This window comes from Eriocheir sinensis, chromosome 28 (genome assembly GCF_024679095.1).
Source record: "Eriocheir sinensis breed Jianghai 21 chromosome 28, ASM2467909v1, whole genome shotgun sequence".
Classification (NCBI taxonomy): domain Eukaryota; kingdom Metazoa; phylum Arthropoda; class Malacostraca; order Decapoda; family Varunidae; genus Eriocheir; species Eriocheir sinensis.
Genome location: NC_066536.1, coordinates 4710284 through 4736653, shown reverse-complemented (window position 1 = coordinate 4736653; position 26370 = coordinate 4710284). Strand labels below are relative to the sequence as shown.

The following is a 26370-nucleotide window of genomic DNA, read 5'->3' as shown; positions in this document are numbered from 1 at the left end:
GGTACAGTTTTGGTCACCTAGCTACAGGAAGGACATATAATTATTAGAGCGAGTTGAACGACGTGCTATGAAAATGATTCCACCACTGAGGGCTCAGACATATGAAGAACGACTCAAGCGACTCAATCTCTTTACGCTGGAAAAGAGACGCTTACGAGGATATATGATACAGGTGTTCAAGTACCTGAAGAACTTCAACAATGTCAACCACTCCAAGTTTTTTGTGATACAGTTTAACTTAAGAACTAGAAACAACGGTCTACATATTCAAGCGAGGCGGTGTAATACAAATATTGGCAGGAGTTTCTTCTCAGACAGAGTCATCCGCCATAGGAAGAATCTTCCCTCAGAAGTAGTAAATGCGATTACCATCAACTCCTTTAAAAGTCGAATCGACCGTCATTTCATTGCGACAGGAGTAAATTGAATACCGAAGTGCTTTCATCTGCTCTGCGGGCACCAAGTGACTGTCGAGCATATTAAATCACCAGAGCGAGCAACCTCGTAATGAGCCAAAAGGCTTTCTGTTACCTGCATTTCCATGTTTCCATGCAACCTCGTAATGAGCCAAAAGGCTTTCTGTTGCCTGCATTTCCATGTTTCCATGTTTCCTCCTCCTCCTCCTCCTCCTTTGTTCCACGCATTACTCATTTGTCCTCCGATCACAGACCAAAGGGAACTTGAGAAGCTAAGAACTCCTATTTTTAGTCTCTCTCTCTCTCTCTCTCTCTCTCTCTCTCTCTCTCTCTCTCTCTCTCTCTCTCTCTCTCTCTCTCTCTCTCTCTCTCTCTCTCTCTCTCTCTCTCTCTCTCTCTCTCTCTCTCTCTCTCTCTCTCTCTCTCTCTCTCTCTCTCTCTCTCTCTCTCTCTCTCTCTCTCTCTCTCTCTCTCTCTCTCTCTCTCTCTCTCTCTCTCTCTCTCTCTCTCTCTTCATTAGTCTTAACATCTAAAGCCTCTTCTCTCTCTGTCCCTCTCACTCCATCTCCCTCCCTCCCTTTCTCTCCTGTTCCTACCTTCCTGACACCTCACTTTACCTTATCCTCCCTTTTTACCTCCTCACTCACTCACTCCCTATTTTACTTAACCTTCTCCCTTCTCTGGCTCAATCCCTCTCTCCCTCAATTCCTCCCACCCTCAATCCCTCCATTCTCAATCCTTCCTTCCATTCAAATCTCTTTTTATTTTCCCTTTGCCGCCTCAGCCTGCCACATAAGCCACCTGTCTTTGTCTCCTTCTCTCCATCATCCCTTCTTCCCTCCCTCCCTCCCTCCCTCCCTCCCTTCCTTCCTTCCCCCTGGCAGCCCAACACATTGCTCCCCCCATTTCAAAGTTTTTTTCTCTCCCCTTGAGGTTTTTTTCTCCCTTCGTCCTTCTGCGTTTGTTATTATTATTATTATTATTATTATTATTATTATTATTATTATTATTATTATTATTATTATTATTATTATTATTATTATTATTATTATTATTATTATTATTATTATTATTACTACTACTACTACTACTACTACTACTACTACTACTACTACTACTACTACTACTACTACTACTACTACTACTACTACTACCACTTACTACTACTACTACTACTACTACTACTACTACTGCTTCTACTTCTTCCACTACTACTACTACTACTAAAACTACACCCACGTCAGCACAAATCAAACGCTTTTAAGTAATAATTTTTGTTCATACTACAATTTCTCAAGCTAACCAAATATTCCGAAACTGCTAACATTAACTGAAGCAGGCAGCAGCAGAATTAACCTATCCCCTCCCTCCTGCTCCCTTTGTTTTCCGGTACCGAGGGGCAGAACACACGTTGCCGAAGTAGTGTGAGTGTGTACCCGGACCCTCCTTCTGCTGTCGATATTGTTGCTTGGCGTTGGTTGAACCGGTGTTGCTGTTGTTGCTGTTGCTTTTGCTGTTGTTGTTTCTGTTGCCTTTGGTCCCCCTACCGGCTGAGGGACGCGAGTTAGGCGAGTTGGTGGTGATGGTGCCAAATGCCGCATCTCGAGGCAAAGTTTGTTCTTGCCGCATTGAACAAGAGAGGAAGGGAGAGAGGGAGGTGAAGGAAGGGAGCGAGAGTATGAGAGAGTGGGATTGAGGGTAAAAGGGAAATAGAGGAGGGGGGTTAGGGACGAAAAAGGAAGAGGGAGAGAAAGCAGGAGAGAGAGAGAGAGAGAGAGAGAGAGAGAGAGAGACTACTACAACATGGAAAAATCTGAGAGGTAATTTATGGTCGTTACTTAAAAAGAAAACAAAAGTATAATCCTCCATGCAGCCAACACGACGCCTGCTCCTCCTTGCTTCCTTGATCTCCTTTAATTCCCTTTATTTCTGTCTTTTTTCCTTTACTTTTTCCCTCTTTGTTTTATACTCTTTATTTAATTTCCTTCCTTTTTAATCGCATTTTCTTTTTCTATTTCCATTTCAGTTTAGAGATATATATTTGTTTTGCATCTTATCTCCTTCTCTCTATGATTGTCTTTCTTTTTTTTCTTTCTTTTTTTCTTTCATTCTTCCGTTTTCTTTTTTCTTTCTTTCTTCTTTCCTTCTTTCTTTCGTTTCTCTTTGTATTTCCATTCCAGTTTATAATTGTTATTTTGTACCATTATCTCTCTCTCTCTCTCTCTCTCTCTCTCTCTCTCTCTCTCTCTCTCTCTCTCTCTCTCTCTCTCTCTCTCTCTCTCTCTCTCTCTCTCTCTCTCTCTCTCTCTCTCTCTCTCTCTCTCTCTCTCTCTCTCTCTCTCTCTCGTTCATATACTTTATTTCTTTCCCTTCTTTCTTTCCTTCCTTCTTTCTATTTTTTTTCTTTTTTTCCTCCTTCTTTTTTCCTTCTTCTCGTACACTGTTATCTTATCTCCATTCCAGCTGAGCCTAATTTCCAAACTACCTTTAACGCATATCTTCCTTGCAATGCTTTCTTTCTTTGTTTTATCGTATCCTCTTGTTCGTCTCTGTGTTCTCCTTTCCCGTTTCCTTCATGCTCTCTTTACTCTGTTTTCTTCTCTTCCTCATCATCTTATTTTGTATTACTTCTCTCTTGCACTTCCTAACTTATTCCTCGTTTCTCTGTTTTAATTCCTCCTTCCCTCTCTCTCCTTCCCGTCTTACATTATTTTGTTTTTCTCTTTCTTTCTCTTGCCTGGAGAGTAAAGAACAAACCAACACATTTTTTTCCTTGTTTACGCCTCCTTCCTTCCTTCCGTTTCCCCTCTCATGTTTTCTCTTTACCTTCCTTCCGCTCTGTCCTCCTCCTCCTCCTCCTCCTCCTCCTCCTCCTCCTCCTCCCTTTCCCTTTCGTTTCCATCTTTTTCGCGTCACTTATCAGGGGCGATCAACTCCCCTTGTACCTTCCTCCCTCTTTATTTTATTCTTTCTCTTCTGCTTTATTATTCTTCGTTAGTCTTTCATACTTCTAAATATTTTCCTTCCTGCTTCCCCTCTTCGCCTTCTCCCCTCTTCTCTATTTTTCAGTAGTCCTGTTTCTGCTGTTTATAATCCCCTCTTTTATCTCTTTCTTCGTTTCCTTTGCTTCTCTTTTTTTTCTTCTATTTTCCTATCCACTGTCGTTCTTCGTTAGCCTTTGACACTCTTTTACATATGTCCTTCTTCCCCTCCTCTTCACCGTGTATTTATTCCTTCGTTTCCTCTACTTTTTTTTCTACTTTTTTATACGTACTTTATAATTCTTCGTTAGCCTTTCACACTTTTTTATATATTTCCTTCTTCCTCTTTTATCTTTCTCGCCTTTTCTCTATTTCTCAGTATTCCTTTTTCTGCTGTTTATATTTCCCTCGTTTCTCTCTTCCTTCGTCTCCTTTACTTCTCTTTTTTATTCAATTTTCTTATACTTTATCATTCTTCATTAGTCTTTTACATTTTTCTATATATTTCCTTCTTCCTCTCTTCACTTTCTCCCCTTTTCTCTATTTCTCAGTATTCCTGTATCTATTTATATTCTCCCTCTTTTATTCTTTTATTTTCTTATACTTTATCATCCTTCGTTAGTCTTTCACACTTTTCTATATATTTCCTTCTCCCTCTCTTTACTTTCTCCCCTTTTCTATATTTCTCAGTAGTCCTCTTTCTGCTGCTTATATTCTCCTCGTGTCTCTCTTCCATCGTCTCCTTTACTTCTCTTTTTTTCTATTTTCTTATGCTTTATTATCCTTCGTTAGCCTTTCACACGCTTCTGTATATTTCCTCCTTCCTCTTCACCTCACTTTTTCCCCCCTTCTTTATTTCTCAGCGGTCCTGTCTCTGCTATTTATATTCCCTCGTTTCTCTCCTTCGTTTTCTTTACATATATTCCTCTTAGCTTCTCCGGTCATCTCTTTTTTCTTTCTTATTTTTCTTTGCCTCTCTCTCTCTCCCCTTTTATTGCTGAAAGGAGCACAATCATGCAACAGAAAGGCGTTCCTCTTGTTTTTATTCCTCGTCCTCTTTCTTATTTTCCTTTTCCTCTTCTCACTCACTCTCCTCCTCCTCCTTCTCCTCCTCCTCCTCTTCCTCCTCCTCCGCCTCCTTTGCCTTCTTCTTTTCCCGTTCCAATTCCTCTCCTCTTCACTAGTTCATATTTTCGTTTCTTTTCTGCGTTCCTCGTAATCTCGGCTGCGAGGAAGGAAACTTTGGTCCTGCCTTTGTTCATCCTGTCTCGCCCGCACCGCCTTGTTCGTCCTGTGGCGGAAAATTATGGCGGACCCCTTATTTTTTCACTCGGGGTCCAGTTTTCTTTTTGTAGGACGAACAATAAAGCCACGTGAGGATACGCGAGATAAACTAGACACAACGTTGCACACGGATATAGTTTGGAAGAAGTGGACACGAGTTTCTTTATTTTTTATTAGCAAGAACAACAGTAAGTGGAGGTAAAGGGAAGTTATTTGACAAGTGCTAGTATTTTTCCCAGGAGCAACAACGCCGCTTGGAGGTTTGCGTAGGATAAACGAGGCCCCTGAGTGTTCTCCCCAGGACGAGCGAGGCCACGTGAGGTAGACAGGATGGACGAGGGGTTGGTGCCGTCTCCACTCCGGGACGGTCACTGACATAACGCTGTGTGACAATCTGGCGTGTTTACATATATTTTATTTACAGTACAGAAAGCAGCTCGAGGGCAAAAATAAGTAAAAACAAAAAAAAACCTGTTAAGCTCTACTATGAAAGAAAGTAGAGATGAGTATAATGTTAGATGTTATTTGGGTTATATTTGAAGGATTGATGGGCAGATTTCTTGAAGTTATTTGGGTACCGAAGAATTTGTTTGTGATATTTTTTTATCTTTGCTTCCTTTTTTCTATCCTGTCTTACGCCTTTATCTTTTTTTCTTTAATTTTTTTTCGCTCTACATTTTTTTTATTGTCAATGTTTCTAACTTCTATCTTCATTTTATCTTTTTATCGTTCTCTTTTCTATCCTTCTATCTTTTATTATTGTCTTTATTCTTTTGTGAGGGAGGGGGTCGTGAGAAAAGGCAAGGGAGAGTGGGATACAGAATTGGAAAATATTTATATACAATACTATATAGTAGCTCGGGACATTCTTAGCGATGTTTCTATCAGTCCCTTCCGTATTATTTTCTCAGTCCAGATTCTTCAGTTTTTCATTACCCATCGACTCTTCTAATAATTTACGTTTTCGTTTTATTCCTTGCAATTCGTTATTCAAGATTATTTATTTATATTTTTACTCCTAATCTCATTCTCCAGCTCATCATAATCTCTGTGTTATATTTCTTTCCTTCTGATTAACTTTTTTTTTGCGTTTCTCTATTTTTTCCCATCATTCAGAATCACTTTGCTCCTCTTTCCGTCCTCCATCGTATCCTCATCATGCCCCTCAACCTTTCCTATGTCTGATACTAATTCACATTTTATCATCTTTACTTCCGCTTCCTTCCTTCCTTCACCCTTTTCCCTCCTCCCTTCCATCCATTTTTCATTTCTGCTTTTATTCCTTTCATTCTTCCTCTTTTCTTCACCCTTTCCTTCTTCTCTTGCTTTCATTCTTTAACATTATTTCCTTTTCTTCCTGCCCTACTTATTTTCTTTATTTTATTCATGATTTTCCTTTATCTTCATTCCTTTTCTTTCTTTCCGTATCCTCCTCCATACTACTCAACCTCTTTCATTTCTCCCTTATATATTTTCTCCCTTTCTCTCTTCCTTTCTCATTCTTCTTTCACTCCTCTCTTTCCTCCTACCGAAAACTTTGCGTCTCTCTCTCTCTCTCTCTCTCTCTCTCTCTCTCTCTCTCTCTCTCTCTCTCTCTCTCTCTCTCTCTCTCTCTCTCTCTCTCTCTCTCTCTCTCTCTCTCTCTCTCTCTCTCTCTCTCTCTCTCTCTCTCTCTCTCTCTCTCTCTCTCTCTCTCTCTCTCTCTCTCTCTCTCTCTCTCTCTCTCTCTCTCTCTCTCTCTCTCTCTTCACTTTGTCCATAAGACCGACCGTTCGGACTTTAATGTGGTCTTGCCTTTGATCGTAGGCCTATAAACGGAGGAGAAGGAGGAAGAGGAAAAAAAGATGAAGAGGTATAAAAGAAGGTGAAACGTGAGGAGGAAAGGAATAAGAAGTAGGAGGAGAAGGGAAGAAGAAGAAGGGGAATAGGAAGAGAAGGAGGAGGAGCAGGAGGAGAAGGAAGGGAAGAAGAAGGGGAATCGGAAGAGAAGGAGAAGGAAGGGAATAGGAAGTAAGAAGAGAAGTGAAAGTAACATAATATAGAGAAGATCGAGGAGAAGGAGCAGATAAAAAGGATATGATTTTTAGTAGTGGAAAAAAGGACAGATAACAGAGGGCGACAAAGGAGGATGAGGAGCAAGAGGAGGAGGAAAAGGAGGAAGAGGAGGAGAAGGAGGAGGAGGAGGAGGAGGAGGAGGAGGAGGAGGAGAAGGAGGAGGAGGAGGGGGGGATGAAGAAGAGATCAAACACTTACTTGTAGAGAGTGTCGCGCAATAGTTTCCAATTGTTTTGTGATCAGAGATGTTATCGAGGATTAGAGAGAGAGAGAGAGAGAGAGAGAGAGAGAGAGAGAGAGAGAGAGAGAGAGAGTGCTAGACTATCGGATACATGGAGACAAATAACCAGACATAAACATATATAAACAGCACACACTAACATAGCCACATACATTATAAAGGAAAAAAGAACAAAGAGACAAAGACAGGGGGCTTTTTAAAATACAGAAACACAGACACACGGGTACGTACACACATACACAAAGACACACGACTACGTACACACATACACAAAAACCATAAATATACACAGTGAAAGAAAAACACACCTATTTTGACAGCAACTCAGAAATTCGCAGACACATTCATACACTCATTCATACATGCATACATACATATATACATACATGCATATACAAACCATACGAACAAACACGATGACAGTATCAAGGCACGCATATATTGACAAAAAAACAAAGACAGACACAAACAGAACAAACAAAAGCACACAGCTCTGCATAATACAAAAGAGAAAAAATAAAAAAAATGCATGCATATATTCATACACACAAACAAAAAAAATACAAAACATGCTTGCGTGAACACTGATACAGACTCACACACACTGGCAGCCTCTCAAACACACACACACACACACACACACACACACACACACACACACACACACACACACACACACACACACACACACACACACACACACACACACACACACACACACACACACACACACACCGCCATAACCAGCGAGCCCGCCTAGAGTGCGTGGCGGTGCAGGGGAATATCGACGTCAGATAACTGTGCTGCAGACAAATGGAATGTATGTAAAATGGAAGAGTGTGTGGATGGCATGTGGGACGGTGATGCTGCCAGCGGAGGAACATGAAAAGCGGGAGGAAGAGGAGGAGGAGGAGGAGGAGGAGGAGGTGGAGGAGGAGGAGGAGGAGGAGGAGGTAGAGGAGGAGGAGGAAGAGGAGGAGGATATGCAGTAAGGGGTAAAGCAGAGAGAGGAGCAGGTGCAGTAAGAGGAGAGGGGGGAGGAGGAGGAGGAGGAGGAGGAGGAGCAAAAGGATAACGGCAGATGAATGGAAATCAAAGAGATCAGAGTATGAGAGGAAGACACTCCATGAGAGAGAGAGAGAGAGAGAGAGAGAGAGAGAGAATCTATTTTTTCCCCGAGCTAAGCCTGCCTGAATCGCTTTGTCGGAAGGGTTTCCTGTGATGGTCTGTGTCTGGCCCTTCAAGGAAAGCTAATATAGAAGCATCATGAGAGCAGTGCCGGTCCAAGCTCTCTCTCTCTCTCTCTCTCTCTCTCTCTCTCTCTCTCTCTCTCTCTCTCTCTCTCTCTCTCTCTCTCTCTCTCTCTCTCTCTCTCTCTCTCTCTCTCTCTCTCTCTCTCTCTCTCTCTCTCTCTCTCTCTCTCTCTCTCTCAGATATAACCTGAGGGTACACAATCATCCCTAAGTTATGGACGACTCAGCTCATGTGGTAGTTTGACATTACATTTACAACCATTTTGTGCCTTAGTGACACAAACCTTAAAGAGAGACCTCACCTGTGCTGTCATCGGTCTTATCAAATGGTGCTCGGTGCTCCCTTGAAAGGCGGACGAATCACTCCCGATGCAAGCTTACCAAGGCAGGAACAATGGACATCTGGCACTACAAGGACGATACATGCACGGGGGCCGTCAGCTGGTGGCGTCAGCTGCTGGACGGGCGAGAGGCTTCTGAGGCGTAGGGTGGTCAGGTGTGGCTTGTTAATAGCGTCCTGTTTTGTCCAGTGCCTTACCCTTCTTCTTTTTTATATCAAGTTATAGGTGGCATTATTGTATGTTCCGTTTTTGTCTCGGCTGCGGTATTTGCAATGTGCGTATAAGACATAAAGTTAGCTTCTCGCGGATCTCATGTTAACAATCCAGCTTTACGTCTCTCGTTTGTTAAGTAAAGTAGGCTTGGTTATTTGTAGCGGGATTAGTCGGTATTATTAAACGCTTCCGAATCATACTTCAACTGATTCTAAAGGCCGAAAAGGAGACCAATCGCGATGTAAGCAGTATTATTTAGGTTCCCGGTACAAAAGAATGATCATACTACCAGAAGGGTCTTAAAACTACCTCTGCAACTGGCCAAAACTCCTGCGAAAGCGTTATCATATGTGAGTGCTTGGGCGCCGAAATGTTTAGAAAAATGACCCATAGTGTCGGCTGTGTGATGACTAATGTGTGTTCAAGGCTCTTGGGTAGCCATGTGTCACTTCTGTTGCTTGTGGCTCTCGTATTCGTAGGTAAAGCCGTGCTATGTCTTTTGTACAAATGCTACGTCGCCCTGGTACTTCGCGATGACGTATGATTGAGCTTCTCGATGGATGAGTTGCATTTAGGTTATTGCTATCTGGGGTTCACGTGATGTTTTGTTTGTTGAATATGTGTGTTGTCTTGCTATGTCTACTCTGCCATCCAGTACAGCGAGAGAGAGAGAATCAAAGCTCGTTATCAAAAGGCAATAACAGTAAAAAAAATGAGAGATGGAAGGAGAAAGTCGAGTGTTTAAGGAAAGCGATTAGAAAGTTAATGAGAAGACCCAAAAAAATAAATACTTCAGAAGTAGGAGAAGGAGGAGGAAGAGGAGGAGTAATATTAGAAGGAATACGAAGATGAGGAAATAGAGATGATGAAAAATGAAGAGAATAATGATCATGACTAATTCCGATTAAGATGAAGCAGCACAAAGACAAAATAAGAGAGGGAACGGGGGGAGAGAGAGAGAGATGGAAGCTGATGGAAGGAAAGAGGCGAATGGGAGGCGGAAGAACATAGGGAAACAGACACCGCTGAACAGAAGCAACGGAATATGTAGCGAGAAAGAAGGAAGGGATGCCTGGAAGCGACTTTATAAGATCTTTGGCAAACAGGTAACTTTCGCGGAAATTAATTACACTTGTTATCGCGCGGATCGAAGTCCCTCATTAAAACTCTTGGCCCGGAATTTTAATACCTTCCCCCTTGCGGCGGTTGTGGTGGTGTTGCCTGTGGTTGTTGTGGTGGTTTGTGGTAATGGTGGTGGCGGTGGTAGCGGGACAGGGATATCATGAGCATCTGCACCATCTGAAACTAATTCGATAATTTTTTCGGCATCCTCCTCTATCTTAATGAAAGGAGAGTGGTATAGACATTTTTTTTTAATTAGCCTCTCCTTCATCTGTCTCCTTTGATCTGTCTCCATCACCATGAAAAAAATCAACCCCGTCAAGGTTGTGTAAGACTATGAGGCTCTGCGGGGCTGCGCGGCGGCGGGGGTGTGGCGCCGCGTGGTGCTGTGGCCGGGCTTGGAGGCTGTGGTTGAGGAGCGCTGCGGCGCCGCCGGGGCTGCTGCTGGCGGTGCTGCCACTACTACGGGGGTTGTTATTTTGGCTCTTGATGCCTCTTCTTCTGTTGCAACTAATTAATCGTAATGATGAAAGTGATGGTAATAATAATAATAATAATAATAATAATAATAATAATAATAATAATAATAATAATAATAATAATAATAATAATAATAATAATAATAATAATAATAATAATAATATAGTAATCATTATCATCATCATCATCATCATCATCATCATCATCATAATAATAATAATAATAATAATAATAATAATAATAATAATAATAATAATAATAATAATAATAATAATAATAATAATAATAATAATAATAATAATAATAATAATAATAATAATAATAATAATAATAATAATAATAATAATAATAATAATAATAATAATAATAATAATAATAATAATAATAATAATAATAATAATAATAATAATAATAATAATAATAATAATAATAATAAACAATGATGATAAAAATAAGAAGAAGAAGAAAAGAAAAAGAAAAAAAAGAAAAACGACAGCAACAACAATAATGATACGATATAGTAATAATAAAAATCACCACGATAACAACGACGATTTTAGACGGAAACAGAAATAATCGGACTCTCAGGCAAACAAAGGCTGATAGATAGACAGAGGATACACGTCCAGAGCGGCAGATTGACAAATAGACTAATCCCTCATTCATAAACAATACCATACAAAACCATACAAAAGCCAATATATAGTCTCTCTCTCTCTCTCTCTCTCTCTCTCTCTCTCTCTCTCTCTCTCTCTCTCTCTCTCTCTCTCTCTCTCTCTCTCTCTCTCTCTCTCTCTCTCTCTCTCTCTCTCTCTCTCTCTCTCTCTCTCTCTCTCTCACTCCACTCTTGAATCCCACAATTAATGGGTCTCACTGAGTAGGCTGCGGGTTTACGTACAAAGCTCCAACACCCCTCCCCCGCCCCTCACTCGCTGCCGCTTTGAATAACATTGACTAGAGCGTGGCTGGATGGGGGCTGAATAGATGGCTGGCAGAGCTACTGGCGGACTGGCTGGCTGGCTGGTTGGCGGACTGATTTGTTTGGTTGATGACAAACTACCTACTTGTTTTTGTAGATACGTGTTTGGCTGTCTTGCTGTATATGTTGTTGGATGACTGACTGGGTGACAGGTGGCAATGCTTAGCTGACTGGAATGATATGTGACAGTATTTTTCGTTTTCAGGTTGGCTTGACGAATATATATTTATGGATGTGTACTTGGTTAAATGGCTGACTGGCTGACTTGTGTAGGTGTTTAGACGGCTGGCTGGCTGGATGGGTGCTTGTGCGTGGATCTGGAGCATCCTCTCTGACGGCCAAGATCTACTGTCATCGGACGCGGCAGCGGGAACATGATTCCTCCCCCGCTGGTAATGAAACGCGGCTTGCTCTCGCCGTAGACTTTGACAATAGTCCGCTATCGTGTTTCTCTGAAGAGCTTGTGATTTTTCTTTTATTCTTTGTTTTTGTGTTTTTATTTTACTTCAGGTTTTCTCCTTTATTATGATGATCGTCATAATCATCATCGGCATCATCATTATCGATCATCATTATTATATCGACATCACTATATAATGATGATGATGATGATACTAATGATTATTATTATTACATCGGCAATAGAAAAAAGAAAGAATTGGAGAAGTAATTAAACAGTATAGCAGGAGGAGGAAGAGAAGGAGGGAAAAGTGGAAGAAAAGTGGAAGAATAAAATGAAAGGCAAAAATGTAAGTTAAAGGAGAAAATGAAAATAGAGATACATTTGGAGATAAATTAAAAAAAAGTGACAATTAACACAACCAATTAAGCAACCAGTTCCTATCATGGACAGTTTAATAGCAGAAAATATAATATCAATTCAGTTCACGCTTGACTTGATATTCCCCATTTTCTGCAGACGCTCATAAACAACTCGAAGCAACGCCCAGATAATTCTCCGTAATAAGCAGCGCAGGGAGGGAGGCGAGGTTAGTTGGTGGCAGCAGCTCGCAGGGGCCCCATCTCACTCGGCCGCTTGCTGTCGTGATAACGTAAACATTTTAATTGCTTGGCACAAATTTGGAATTACTGCCTCGGTACAAAACTTTACGTGGTAATTAGAAGCAGAAGAAAAAAATACCAAGACGATAATGAGAGAAGGAGAAGGAGGAGGAGCAGGAAAAGGAAGAGAGGCTTAAGGCACATAGACAAGGAAGAAGGAAAGGGGAAGAGATTAAGATGTTGACAGAGAAGGCGGCAGGGGAGGGGGAGGAAGGAGGGAGACGAGGACGAAGAAGATGAAGAGGGAAAGGAAGCGAGAAATGAGGAGTAAGAAGAGGAGGCGGAAGTGGAAAAGGAGGAAAAGGAAATTATTAGTGATAAAATATTTTTCCCCATAGTAAAAACTGATGGGAAGGAAAATGAGAGAGAGAGAGAGAGAGAGAGAGAGAGAGAGAGAGAGAGATGAAAAAGAAAAATATTTACTTCAAAGTCGTTAGCGAGGTAACTGCCGGGAGGGGAAAAAAGCGACAGGAAGAGAAGTAATAATACGTCGTGAAGTGCCTGGCTAGAATGCATTAAGGCGATGAGCTAGAGAGTGAAGGTGAAGGACGCCGCGCCAGGCGGGGAGCGACGAATGGACGGCGTGAGTGCGTGTCTGACAAACCTTGCGTCCACGGAGAGTGTGTGATGGTGAATGTAATATTCTCTCTCTCTCTCTCTCTCTCTCTCTCTCTCTCTCTCTCTCTCTCTCTCTCTCTCTCTCTCTCTCTCTCTCTCTCTCTCTCTCTCTCTCTCTCTCTCTCTCTCTCTCTCTCTCTCTCTCTCTCTCTCTCTCTCTCTCTCTCTGTCTGTCTGTCTGTCTTTTTGTCTTTCTGTTTGGCTGGCTGGCTGTCGCTCAGTCCATCCATCTTTTCTTTCTTTGTACGATTCCTACTCACACACACACACACACACACACACACACACACACACACACACACACACACACACACACACACACACACACACTTGCATAGATATACAGCATAATTGGCGTGATTTGTTTACTGCTAAGTGATATTCACTTACATGGAATGGAAGGGATATGTTAGAGAAGGAGGAAGAGGAGGAGGAATAAGAAGAGGAACAGGAAGAATAAGAGAAGGAGGAGGAAGAATAAGAGAGGGGGACGAAGAAGAAGAAGAAGAAGAAGAGACGGAGGAGGAGGAGGAGGAGGAGGAGGAGGAGGAGGAGGAGGAGGATTAAAATGTGTAAAGTAAGGAAATTAATAAGAAGAAATGTATAAGGAAATGAGAGAGTGAAGAGGAAAAAGGACAAGGAGGAAATGAAAGGAACACGAGAAGAAGGAACGGGAGAAGACGAAAAAGAAGGAACAGGAGGAAGAGAAGGAAGAGAAGACGAAGAAAAGAAACATCGAGGAAGAGCAGATGAAAGTGAAGGAGAGAGAGGCGTTGGAAGCAAGTTTAAATCTCAGCCAAGACAGGAAAGGGAAATGGAGGTGTGAAGAGCTGCTCCGTTGGAAAAGTGGAAACGGAAAGTGGCCGCGCACAGCAACACGACGCGGCCTAACACAAAACGGTGCAATAAATACAGCAAATAGATTCCGTGATGGTGAGCGGCAATAACAAGGCAGCGAGAAGGGAAGACATCGGAAATACATTACTCTGACGGACTGGCTGGCACGGATTCGTTTGCACACATCCGGATTCCCGCTAACGACACGAGAGAGGAAAGGAAACTCGAAAGACATAAAATAAACACTATATTCCCTCTCATCGTATATTCTAGTTTTCATGTTTTCATCGCTCAGCCTGAACGTCCGGTGTCTGTTTCATTTTATAGCTCTGTGTAAAAGCGGTTCGATGCAGTCTGTTTCCTCTTTATTTTCTGGTTGTTTGTTTAGTCCGTCTGCCGCTTCCATCTCTTTGTTTATGAGTATTTGGTGACCTGAGACACGGATAGCTACTTAACCCTTTATGTTGCGCCATCTTCTTTGTTCCATTTCTCCTTCTCTCGCTCTCCCCCTCTGTGTGTATGTGTGTGGGTGGGTGCGCGCTCGAGTATGCGTGTGTATGAGACAAGGAGTGTGTGTGTGTGTGTGTGTGTGTGTGTGTGTGTGTGTGTGTGTGTGTGTGTGTGTGTGTGTGTGTGTGTAAACTCAAAAAACTTCTCATGTCTGTTTGGCAATGCGTGTGTTTGTCTGAGGCGCGAGAGAGAGGGAGAAAAAAACGGTCACTCGGAAAAGCACAAACATAGAGAGAGAGAGAGAGAGAGAGAGAGAGAGAGAGAGAGAGAGAGAGAGAGAGAGAGAGAGAGAGAGAGAGAGAGAGAGAGAGAGAGAGAGACCGGTTATAGTCATTGAAGTGGAAGTTATAAGTGAGGGTCGTGGTGGCGAAGCGGAGGTTGTGAGGGTAACCAACAGGCTGGCGGAGACATGGCTAATCTCACTCGTCCAGGGAGGAGGAGGAGGAGGAGGAGGAGGAGGAGGAGGAGGAGGAGGAGGGGGAGGAAGAAAAAGAAGAGTGTGAGTCGAACAAAAAAAATGAGGCAGAAAAATGGGGTACGAAAGTCGAGGGGTAAGAAATAAGGAGAGAAGAAGAGTAGAAAGAGGAGGGTAATAAGGATGAAGGGGCATAAAGGGAGAACGGGCAAAGATTGGGCGAGGTGCTCTAAAAACATCAAAGGAAATAGAAGGGGAGGAAACGGAAAAGGATATACATAAGAGCATGCTGGAAAGGCTATGAAGGTTAAGCTAAAAATAAAAGTAAAAGGGTGAATGAAAGGAATTTTTGGGGATATGAAGAAACGGCAAAAAAAGGGAGAATGGGTATGAGGTGTAAGGGAAGAGAGGGAACGATCGGTGGTGTTATAAGTCCAGAAGTGTAAGTAATAATAATACATCAGAAGTAAGTGAAATACAAGAGTTGGAAGTCAACGAAAATAAAGAAAAAATGGGGCAATAAGGAAGAACAAAGGAAGGGGTAGAGAAGGAGAGGAAAAAAAGAAGAGGAGGAGATTTAGAAGAAGCAGAGAAAGAAAAAAGGAGAGGAAGGAGGAAACAACTTTTGAGAATGTAAGAAAATATTCATGTGTGCAACGTCTGCATGCATAATATGTACGTAATGCATGTTTCATAAGCACGAAAAGCGGATACATACATACATACATATATACATATATGCACACACACATACATACATACATACATACTTACATAGAGAAAGAGATTTGTTTCGTGTTTTTCATATAGAATGTTTGTATCATGAATGGCAGGTTTTCTGTTTGCTTTATTCTGTTATATTTTTAATCTATTTGTCAAAAAAAAAATATTAATTAAATTTTTCTTTTTCAGCTCGATTTTTTTGTTTTGCTTTTTACTCTTTATCAGTTTCATGAACTCATTTTTATGGTAATTCTTAATTTTTTATTTCTTAGATCACCATATTTGTTTGTAAATGAGAAATTCCTTCCTAAAGGTAAATGTGAGGAGAGAGAGAGAGAGAGAGAGAGAGTGGTAAAGTTACTTGATTAATGAATGGGTCTGGTGCAGGGAAGAGCTTAACACAGTGGGGGAAAATGGAGAAAATATTTCCTGCCGACCATCTTATTTGTTAAAAGAATAAAAAAAACTTTCTGGCAAAATATTTCTTGCCTCTGATGGATTTTTTTCACTCGTGAAAGTAAAATGTGGAGGAGAGTTTCACCTGTGGGAGAACATGTTACCCCATGAGTAATTATTTTCGTGTTTAAAATTTCACCTCTGGAGATAAAATATACCTGTGTAGATCTCTTGCGAAAAATAATGCTACATGTGGAAGAAAATTTACCTGTGGAGAGATTTTTGCTGAGGTGACAAACATTCATGTGGAGGAAAGTAAAGGATAATATTACCTATGGAGGCAAATGTTACCTGTGGAGGAAAAAAACGTGTGGTGGAAAAGATGAGTCGAGGTTAAATATGTCAATAAAGTAGCCTGAGGAGGAGGAATTAAACCTTTAGTGAAGAAAGTTTTATTTGTTGTGGAAAAGTCTAGCCGTGGAATAGAAGATGGCCTCATTTCGAGGTAGAAATGTTCGACGATGTTTGAAAAGCAGGGAAATTAACAGACTTGGAATGACGAAAAATCCGTTTGGAATGAAATATTTTTAGCGAGGAAGATTTCAATATTTTTTATCTTATATGTGGAAAAGGATAAATGGGTAAATACGAAATCTATAATAATGTTCCTGAAAACACAAATAAAAAAAAGATGCAATAATGCGATCGTGAAACTCGTGAAGAAAAATTAGAAGAGAAGTAAAAAAAAAATAACGCCAAAAATACGTGACGAAACTCTAAATTTGGTCAACGAGCGTCACTCGAGAACAAAAAAATATAACTTTTCCAATAAACATTTGTCAGTCCGGCGCCAGTCAGGTGTTCTCCCGAGTCAGCCTCGTGCGGGGACTGACAAATGTGGAAAATTACGCGAACTGTTGGAGGATATTATAAAAGTGGATGACAAATGGAAACAAAGAGCGAGCGATTGATATGAAACGTCACGAACACTACATAGAAACTGAATATAAAAAGAAAACGACAAAATGAAAACTATCCAGGACTATAAGAAAAAGATGGAGTCAGAGAAATGTGAGATGAGAAGGTGAGTGATACATCAATAGATAGACAAACTCAGCTAGATAAATATAAACACCTCACTAATATTACTTAAAGGTGGAGAACGACAAGAAATAAAAACTTTGATCATATGGTAAGTAGGTAGATATAAACTGATAGATAAATAGATAAGTAAAGAGGTATACACATAGCTGAATAAAGTGAGAAGGAAAGTGAGGCTCATTATGATAAATCGCGAATAATTACGAACATTTTTGAAAGCCCGTGAAGTTACGACGCTAGAAATTGTTGGAACGAAGCACGAAATTACTGGAAAGGGAAAGAAATTATAAGTAAAGACCTCAAATCGGAGTAAAGTAAAATGAGCGCGTAGAAATTGTCAAAAAAGTATAAAGACGGAGACAAGAATAAAAAGAAAAAAAAAGAAAATCCGTATTGAAAATGTTGCACCTCCTTACCGCCTCCCCCTCCCCCTGTATCCGCTTCCTCTCCCTCCTCCTCCTACCCTCTTTACCTCCTCCCCCTCCCTTCCCCTGTACCCGCTTCCTCTCCCTCCTCCTCCTACCCTCTTTACCTCCTCCCCCTCCCTTCCCTGTACCCGCTTCCTCTCCTCCTCCTCCTACCCTCTTACCTCCTCCCCTCCTTCCCCTGTACCCTTCCTCCTCCTCCTCCTCCTCTTTACCTCCTCCTCCCTTCCCCTGTACCCGCTTCCTCTCCCTCCTCCTCCTACCCTCTTTACCTCCTCCCCCTCCCTTCCCCTGTACCCGCTTCCTCTCCCTCCTCCTCCTACCCTCTTTATCTCCTCCCCCTCCCTTCCCCTGTACCCGCTTCCTCTCCCTCCTCCTCCTACCCTCTTTACCTCCTCCCCCTCCCTTCCCCTGTACCCGCTTCCTCTCCCTCCTCCTCCTACCCTCTTTACCTCCTCCCCCTCCCTTCCCCTGTACCCGCTTCCTCTCCCTCCTCCTCCTACCCTCTTTATCTCCTCCCACTCCCTTCCCCTGTACCCGCTTCCTCTCCCTCCTCCTCCTACCCTCTTTATCTCCTCCCCCTCCCGTCCCCAGTACCCGCTTCCTCTCCCACCTCCCCCTCCCTTCCCCTGTACCCGCTTCCTCTCCCTCCTCCTCCTACCCTCTTTACCTCCTCCCCCTCCCTTCCCCTGTACCCGCTTCCTCTCCCTCCTCCTCCTACATCCTCCTCGGAAATTTTATGGACCTCTACCTTATTCATTTATTCATCTAGGAAAGTGGAGAAGTTTTCGCTCTGCTGCCCCTCCAGGCTTGTCACTTCTTTTTTAGTGCCCCGTATCACTCACCGTTTTCCTTGCCGCCCTATGTGTGCTCTCATCAGCCTTCGTACTGTTATTTTCTTCTACTTATGTCTTTTTTTATGGATGTCTTTGATACTTCTCGTTTTCATTCCCATTCTTTTCCATTCTCTCAAAATGTTATGCTTTTATTTTGTTTCCTTCATTTTTGTTTTCCCCTTTCTCCTCTTCTTTCCTCTTGACCTTCCCTTACCGTTCGTTCTCCTCATTATAGTCTAATTTCACACGTTTAACTTTTCCTTTTTATCCTCCTCATGGTCGACCAGTGATGTTGAGTCCTCAGGGTCATGAAATAACGTAATTATTTATTTCGCACCCAAATTATTCCATTCTATAATTTAATTGCCATGTACTTCGCCTATACCAATGTTACAGTTCACAAGCCAGTATTTTATTCGGTCCTGGAACCATTGCATGAATCTATTACGTTCATATTATAAAGCAAATATTCATTTCGTTGCCAAACGATCGAGATTTACGTGTAAGTTTTATCTGGTTTTCTCTTCCAATGTTCACACGAGTAGCCGCCAGTCAGTTTTTCAGCCAGTTAGTCAGTCGGTGCGGAAGTTCTCGCTCTAATTTCTGCAGTCGCCGCCACCACCATAAGACGTGACCCAACGCCTTCCTCCCCTTCCACCCCACCATCAACCCCCTCCGTGTTGCCCACACTCGCTGCACCACCATCCTCGGTCCTCCACTCCCACCCACGCTACCTACCACCACCCACACCCTACACTTCTCTCCAACCCAAGCTTCCACCCTCCTCACATTCATCCCTCCTTCTACCCCTACCTCCGCTACTTATCACCACCCACACCCTGCCACCACTACTCCCGCCATTTCTTCCACTCCTTCATTTCTCCCCAGCTATTACCCCCCCTCTATTCTCGCCCCGTCATCCACGCCTCCACCATCACGCTCCGCTTCTCTCCCTGACTCTCATCTTCCCTCCATTCTTACGTTGTCTCTCCTTGATTTTTCCTCCCTCTTTTCTTTCATCTTTATCTTACCTCTACCCTCACCTCAGCTTTCCTCTCCCTTACTTTAATCTTGCCTCTATACTCACTTTGCTCTCCTCTCACCTTCATCCCTCCTCTCCCTTGCCTTCAAATGACCTCCACGCTCATCTCTCCCCTACTCTCCATTATCTTTATCTTCCTCCACCCTCATCTCGGCTCTAATCTCCCTTACTTATATCTTGCCTCCCCTCTCACCTTGACTCTCTTCTCCCTTTCATTCACCCTCACTACTCCCCCCGCCGCCCACCGCCAAAACGCAGGTCACGCCCACAGCCCCTCGTACATGCGTCACTTGCCACACTGATCACCTGCTTCGCCTTGGTTGCCGCGGCGCGCTGGCATTAAGCGAGTCCTCATCCAGGCGTGAACGTCCTCCTCGCGACACTAAGGTTGTCCGCCGCGCCATTCTGCCGAGGCTTAAGATGAAAGCTCTGTGTTTGCCGGCGAGGAATTTGACGTCTTCACACGATGGCTCAGGGGAAACTAAAACATGAATACGTGCAACGAATACAGACGCATAATTATACTCCTTGCCTTTGTCTGTATCTACTAGTATTGGTGTTTTCTGTAGCATTGCACTTTTTTGCTAACATTACAAATTACACACTACAATTTTTTATATAACGATTGTGTGATGACGCCACGTTGGGCCATGATCCACGATGACTACACTCCACTACTGTCTGTATGAGCTTTGTACTTGACTTTGTAATCTACGGGAAATTCTGGCCAGCGTTGAATACATAGTGAGGAAAAAAGGGATGATCTCATATATAAGATGTTTGTTTGGTTCACGTGACTACCTACAAATGTCTAGTTTATTACCAGAGCCATAGAATAGAGTGAGCCTGACCATCTTCATCACAGGTGCCATGCTGTTATGAAATGAGCCGTGCGAAATTGAAACTAATGCTTATACAATACTCATTTTTGCGCTCTAGGTATGGTAAGGATCTCGGACAAGTAACAGGTATGCCGAATTTCGCCCTCGGTTCTTACGTTATATCGTCACCTTCGTAAACAAAGCGCCATAGTCATTTTATCCTACTTTACAGGAAATCATAAAAAAACTGTCATTATCTCATTTGGCTTAAGATTTAGGCAGGAATGAAAAGGCCAATTCTAGAACACTCAAACCCTGAATGACGAAGGCAACTATACAAAAATGGGCGTCACTTGTTGAAAAATTGATGTAGACAAAAACCTGGAAACCGCTGAAAAATGACTTAGGCGATTATTTTATGAGAGTGACGATATTGGAGACTTAAACTTAAAATACCTCAACCTAACTAGCAGGGACACGTGTTTGCAGAGTTACCTAAGAAAAGTTACAGCTTGTCAAGGAAATATTTCGCTTCTATCTCCTAAATTGAATCAACGTTATATTTCCAGTACCTGACGTCCATCATTTTCTGCCCCTTCTCGTTATTCTTCCTTTTTCTACCTTTTTTTCTGATTATTCTGTGTTTGATTTTTTGCTTCTTCCTTCCTCATTATTGTCCTTTTTTTCACATTTCCTTCGACCGTTTCCCTCGGTCTTGTTCTTCATAGTTCTTAATTTTCCACTTTCCTCATTATTCTCCTTTTTCCATCCTTCCACTCCTCTTACTCCTCCTCCTCCTCCTCCTTCAACTTCTGCTACTCCTCTTCTCCCCCAAAATCTTCCTCATCTCATCCTCTTTCTCTCTTTTCTTCCTGACATGACCCAGAGTACGACAGTTCCTCCATTATTCCTGCACGTGGCTGGCGGACGCGCGATAACTGACTTCTGCCGCTTGAAAAATTATCCTTCGGCTCCCAATTGATTTCCTGCCTTTTACCTGACGACTGACCTCCGACCGTTTTCTTCGTCGCCTTTCCTTTTCTTTCATCCTTGTCTCTCTCTCTCTCTCTCTCTTCTTCGCCGCATTTTTTTCTCTCTCTCTCTCTCTCTCCGAACTCTCTTTATCTCTCATCTCTCTCTCTCTCTCTCTCTCTCTACTCTCTCTCTCTCTCTCTCTCTCTCTCTCTCTCTCTCTCTCTCTCTCTCTCTCTCTCTCTCTCTCTCTCTCTCTCTCTCTCTCTCTCTCTCTCTCTCTCTCTCTCTCTCTCTCTCTCTCTCTCTCTCTCTCTCTCTCTCTCTCTCTCTCTCTCTCTCTCTCTCTCTCTCTCTCTCTCTCTCACACACACACACACACACACACACACATTGTACTTTATTATTTGTCTGTTTGTAAATTAATAAACTGGATCTCGTTCCAGGCGTCGTTTGTCTCCGGGGGTAACTTCGAGGCCTTCTCTCGAACTCACCATCTGACAACATTCGACGGATCACCTGAGGTCAGTTAAGGTAAGTCTGCGCTCCCTCGTTACCTGGGCAGAGCGGTTTGGACTGAGAGGCTTAGGCGGTGGATCACTCACACATTGTCGGTTTAGGAGCATTCGGAGCACGACACTTTTTCTCTTTTACACGTTCTCATATACACACGAGTTTTTTTGAAGTTTCCTCTTGTTTCTTCCTCCTGTTTTATGCCTTTTAGTTATCTTTTTATTTTCTCACTGTTTTCTGGCTCTTTGATTATCTTCTTGTATTATCGGGAACCTTTTTTTTCTTTTTACTTTTGTATGTATTTTTTATTTTTTCCTTTCTCTGTCTCTCTTATATATCTGCTTTTCTCGTCTTGTTTTCACCTTTTGTTCGTTAAGTTTTATTGCTCTTTATTTCTTGTTACGTTTTCCTGTATTCTCCTTGTCTTTCCACAACAGTTTCTTTTCTTTATTTATTGCTTTAACCCTTTGTCTAACAGGCTCTGTCCCTCTCTATTTCATTGTATAGTTTCTGTTTCATTCTTCCCTCCTAATATTCTCGTACTTTTTTGTAGTATTTTTTACGGTATATTCTTACTATCCTTTTTCATATATATTTCACATATTTCCACTTCCGTGTCCTCTCTGATGCACGATTCCCCTTTATTTTGGAGCTAAATCTTTGTATAGTTGCCAGTTCTCCTTTTCGCCTCTCCTTTACGTCATTTTCTTCTTTATTTCCTCATAATTTCGTCCATCCTGCCCATCCGATGAGGGGGAAGTTCATCTCATTATCCCTTCAGAGAGTAACAGCCGTGCACGCCGATACAGGAGCCGAGACTAATAGAGGGTGGCACCTACAGTTTAATGAGAAAGAAAAGTAAAGGCTCGATGGCTGAATAAGAACAAAAAAGTTGGCGCACGGAAGAGAATGAGAGTGGGGAAAAAAATGAGGTGCGACGTTGACAGATTATATATCAAGCAAGAGCAACGTTGCCAGATTGTCGCACTCAGCCGCTCATATTTCCCGACTTCCTACCCCAAAACTGTCTTCTGGGCTCCAGTAACAAAACTCCTTTATAGTTATCGTTAAAAGAGATAGATCCTGATGTTTCTTGGCAATAGTTAGGCGTCAGATACCGGTAAATACTATGCTCCGAGTACGATAATCTGGCAACGGTGAGCAAGAGAGGGAAATGGTGAGGAAGCTGCGAGTAGAGCAGTTGACGCACGATATAGAGAATGACAGGGAGAATATATGAAGAGCGACGCCGACAGTTTGTATAAAAAGAAAAAAGTGAGAGAAAGTGAATACCCAGATAAGAACAGCGGACGACACACGAGTGAGAACGAGAGATGAAAACTGATAGTAAAAAAACCCTGGGTGGGAGAACTTGACTTTATATAGATGATAAAACTAAAGCTGAATACAGAGGGTGTTAAAAATTCCCAACAAAAATCGAATTAAAAAAACTACCAAAAACATCCTGGAAGCGCTGGCTGAGTGGCTGTAGCGGGGAGGAGGTGACCAGGCTTCGAGTCTCATCCATCTCGTCCAAATAATTATGCGCTTCTGGGGAAATAATGAGAGAAAGTGAATACTCAAATAATAACAGAGAGCTTGACGCACGAGTGAGAACAAGAGATAAAAACTGCTATAGTCTGTTCACTTAAGTCTGACCCAAGCTGACAACATAAACCTAAGCGTGTTCGTAAGCACAGTGCAGATTAGCAGAAAGTGGTGCGTGAGATAAACACAAACAGAGGCTAAAGATAACTTGGAACCCATAGCAGTAGCCAATCAGCACTCAGCTTGCAAACACGCTTAGGTTTATGTTGTCAGCTTGGGTCGGAGGGGAACTTGACTCCAACGATGATAAAACTAAAGAAAACTGAATACAGAGGGTGTTAAAAAATCGCGGCAAAAATAGAATCAATGTAACATTAGCAAATACATCCTGGAAACGTTAACTGAGTGGCTGCGATGTGAAGGTGGTTGGCAGGAATTCTAGTCTCCCCCATGTGCTGATGTGCTCCGCCCTGCCCTCATAGCGGCCGAATATCACAGGTTCACTTATTGCTCATCAGTGACATACATGTTCAGCACCACGGAAGAAACGTGAGCCTCTTGAGCATATGTTTTAAAGTCATGTGTCAATACGCACTGTGAATATCGAAACGAGTTCATAAGGTATCCAAATAATTATTGATATCGAAAACAGTAGTTTCGTTATCCTCGACTTTTCTTATAAAGACAGCATAATGAGTTTTGATAAGTAGAAAGAGCATGAAGTGGAAGAGGAGAATGAGGAGATAATACATGCACCCAGAGTTAAGGAAAATAATAAGGAGAATGAGAACGACATAAAGGAAAAAAGAAAAAAAAATGGGAAGAAAAAAAACAAGAAAAAGAGGAGTTTGAATATAATCTTGAAGAAATGATTATGGATATTTGGCTGACTTGAAGCCGAACGCGAGGTATTAATTAATAGGCCGTTCAAAATAAAGCAGGATAGATTAAGAGACAATAGAAAAAAAATCACCTTAAGCACGACAGACAAAAGGCACACTCAGCTAAAAAAAAAAATCTTGACCTTTAATCGGCATGGGCCGTGAAAAGAGCAAATAAATATATCCCTCGAGTAATTTAGTTTGTATCAACGTTATGAGAGGCAACTGTTTGTCTTTTGTTTTGTCTTTAACGTTTGCTGGCTTTCATTTTTACAGAGCATTCTCTTGTGCTCTGTTTGAAATGAATTCTTTTTTCATTAAGTGTCCTTCCTCTTGCCCGGAAAGAAGAGCCAAGAAAACGAGGACGAGGACGAGGAGGAGAAGGAGAAAAAAGAGGATCATGTGGAGGAGGCGGAGAAAGAAACCGAGGAGGAGGAGCAAGAACGTATTTGGGTTTCTATATACATTTCAATTTCAGAGTTATTTTTAACCTTCCTATTCACCTTTTTGCATCAAGCATTGTTAGAAGAAAAGTTTAGTTTAATTTCCAGTCTAATTGTTTTAATCTGCTATTCCTTACCGAGAAGAACGGAAAAATGAAAACAGTGAAGACGGCTCCTCGGGTCTTTATGAAGGATTAAGAGAACTAAAAGGAAAAGGCGAATATGAGTATGCACACACGAGCAGGCAAAGAAAAAAGAAGAGAAGGAAGGAGAAATGACATGGAAATGGAGAAAATGAGGAAAAGACAAAAGAAAAAACAAGAAAACGATGAAGGAAAAAAAATAATGCAACGAAATGGAAAAAAATAAGAAAATTATAAAAAAGCTTTGAAACGATGTCCAGAAAACAAGATAAAGAAGAAAAGGAAGTAAAAATAGATCAGAAAAGAAGACAATGAGCGGAATTATATACACGAGCAATTGAAGGCAAATGAGGAGAATGAGACTTAGAAGGACATTAAGAAGGGGAAAAAGAAATAAGAAGAAGATGAAAGAAAAGCAAGAAAAGAATAAAAAATAAGAAAACTAAAGAACGATGGAAAAAGATAGAAAATGATGACGAAAAAGCAAGACAGAAGAAGAGACGTAAATAATGAATAAAAAAAACAGCAAAGAAGGAAAGAAATGAAAAAATGGAAAAAAACCAGTAAAGAAATAAAAAAAGGAAAAGGAAGAGAGGTAGAAAAGAATAACGAAAAAACAAGACAAAATAAATGGCTTCAAATAAAGAAAAAAAGGCAAAGAGGGAGAGAACAAAACAAAGATGGAGAAAAGAGATGATGAGAAAGATGAGATGAGAAAATATAAAAAGGAAGGAAAAGGAGGAAAGGTAGAAAATAATAACGAAAAAAACATGACAAAATAGAAGGCTTAAAATAAAGAAAAAAACACAGCAAAAAGGAAAAGGAAAAGTTGGAGAAAATAAAAGAATAAGAAAATTAGAAAAAAACGAAGAAAAATAAAGAGACAGAAAAAGATGACAAACAGAAACGGTAGAAATAACGATAAAAACAGCAAAGAGGAAAAGAAATATTGAAAAAAAGATTGAGAAGTAAAAGAAAAAGAAAATTTCAATGGGGATGAAAAAGAAGAAATATAGAAAATGATAATGAAAAGGGAAGACAAAGCAACGAGGGTAAAATATAAGAAAGTAGAGAGGAAAAAAAGTAATGAAAATAGGAGGAAAGTGTAAACGATGACGAAAAAAAAAGATGAAAAAGAAGGAAAGTTTAGACGGTCGCGAAAAAAGTAGGAAAAAAAAGTGTAGACGGTAGCAAGCTGGAGCCCATTTTCTTTCAAACTACTAAGTGAGGCTTCATTTAACGCTCAAGAGGATCGTTCACTCAACCGAGGAGGGAATCGAACGGGCGAACAAGCTGCCGGTCTGCCATTTTTTCTCTCCACCCTTTTATCTTACGGCCCATATCAGACTGTGCAGAAAAGTCATACATTTAGAGACCGAATTCATGTACAGTATTAACACACACACACACACACACACACACACACACACACACACACACACACACACACACACGGTCGCATTCGTCAGGTTCTTTTCATATTTTCCTTGAACTGAGTTGTGGCTTGGGGGAAAAGATAATAAATTTTAACAAAGATATAACTCGTGAGAGAGAGAGAGAGAGAGAGAGAGAGAGAGAGAGAGAGAGAGAGAGAGAGCAAACACAAAGCAGCTGTCATATTTTTCTTGTTTTGCCTAAATATTGACAACACACGTTCATGTAATAAGAGAGAGAGAGAGAGAGAGAGAGAGAGAGAGAGAGAGAGAGAGAGAGAGAGAG

The 26370-nt window shown here is 41.5% G+C and overlaps 1 protein-coding gene across 2 annotated transcripts in view; it reads left to right on the top strand.

The window, feature by feature from the left end:
- The window catches only part of LOC127004391 (histamine H1 receptor-like), a 302097-nt gene that overhangs the window by 186560 nt on the left and 89167 nt on the right, over nucleotides 1-26370 (top strand). For both annotated transcript variants that reach the window (XM_050872035.1, XM_050872036.1), the window contains one exon: nucleotides 21570-21657. The gene's annotated coding sequence lies outside the window, so the exon portion shown is untranslated. The remainder of the gene's footprint in view (nucleotides 1-21569; nucleotides 21658-26370) is intronic.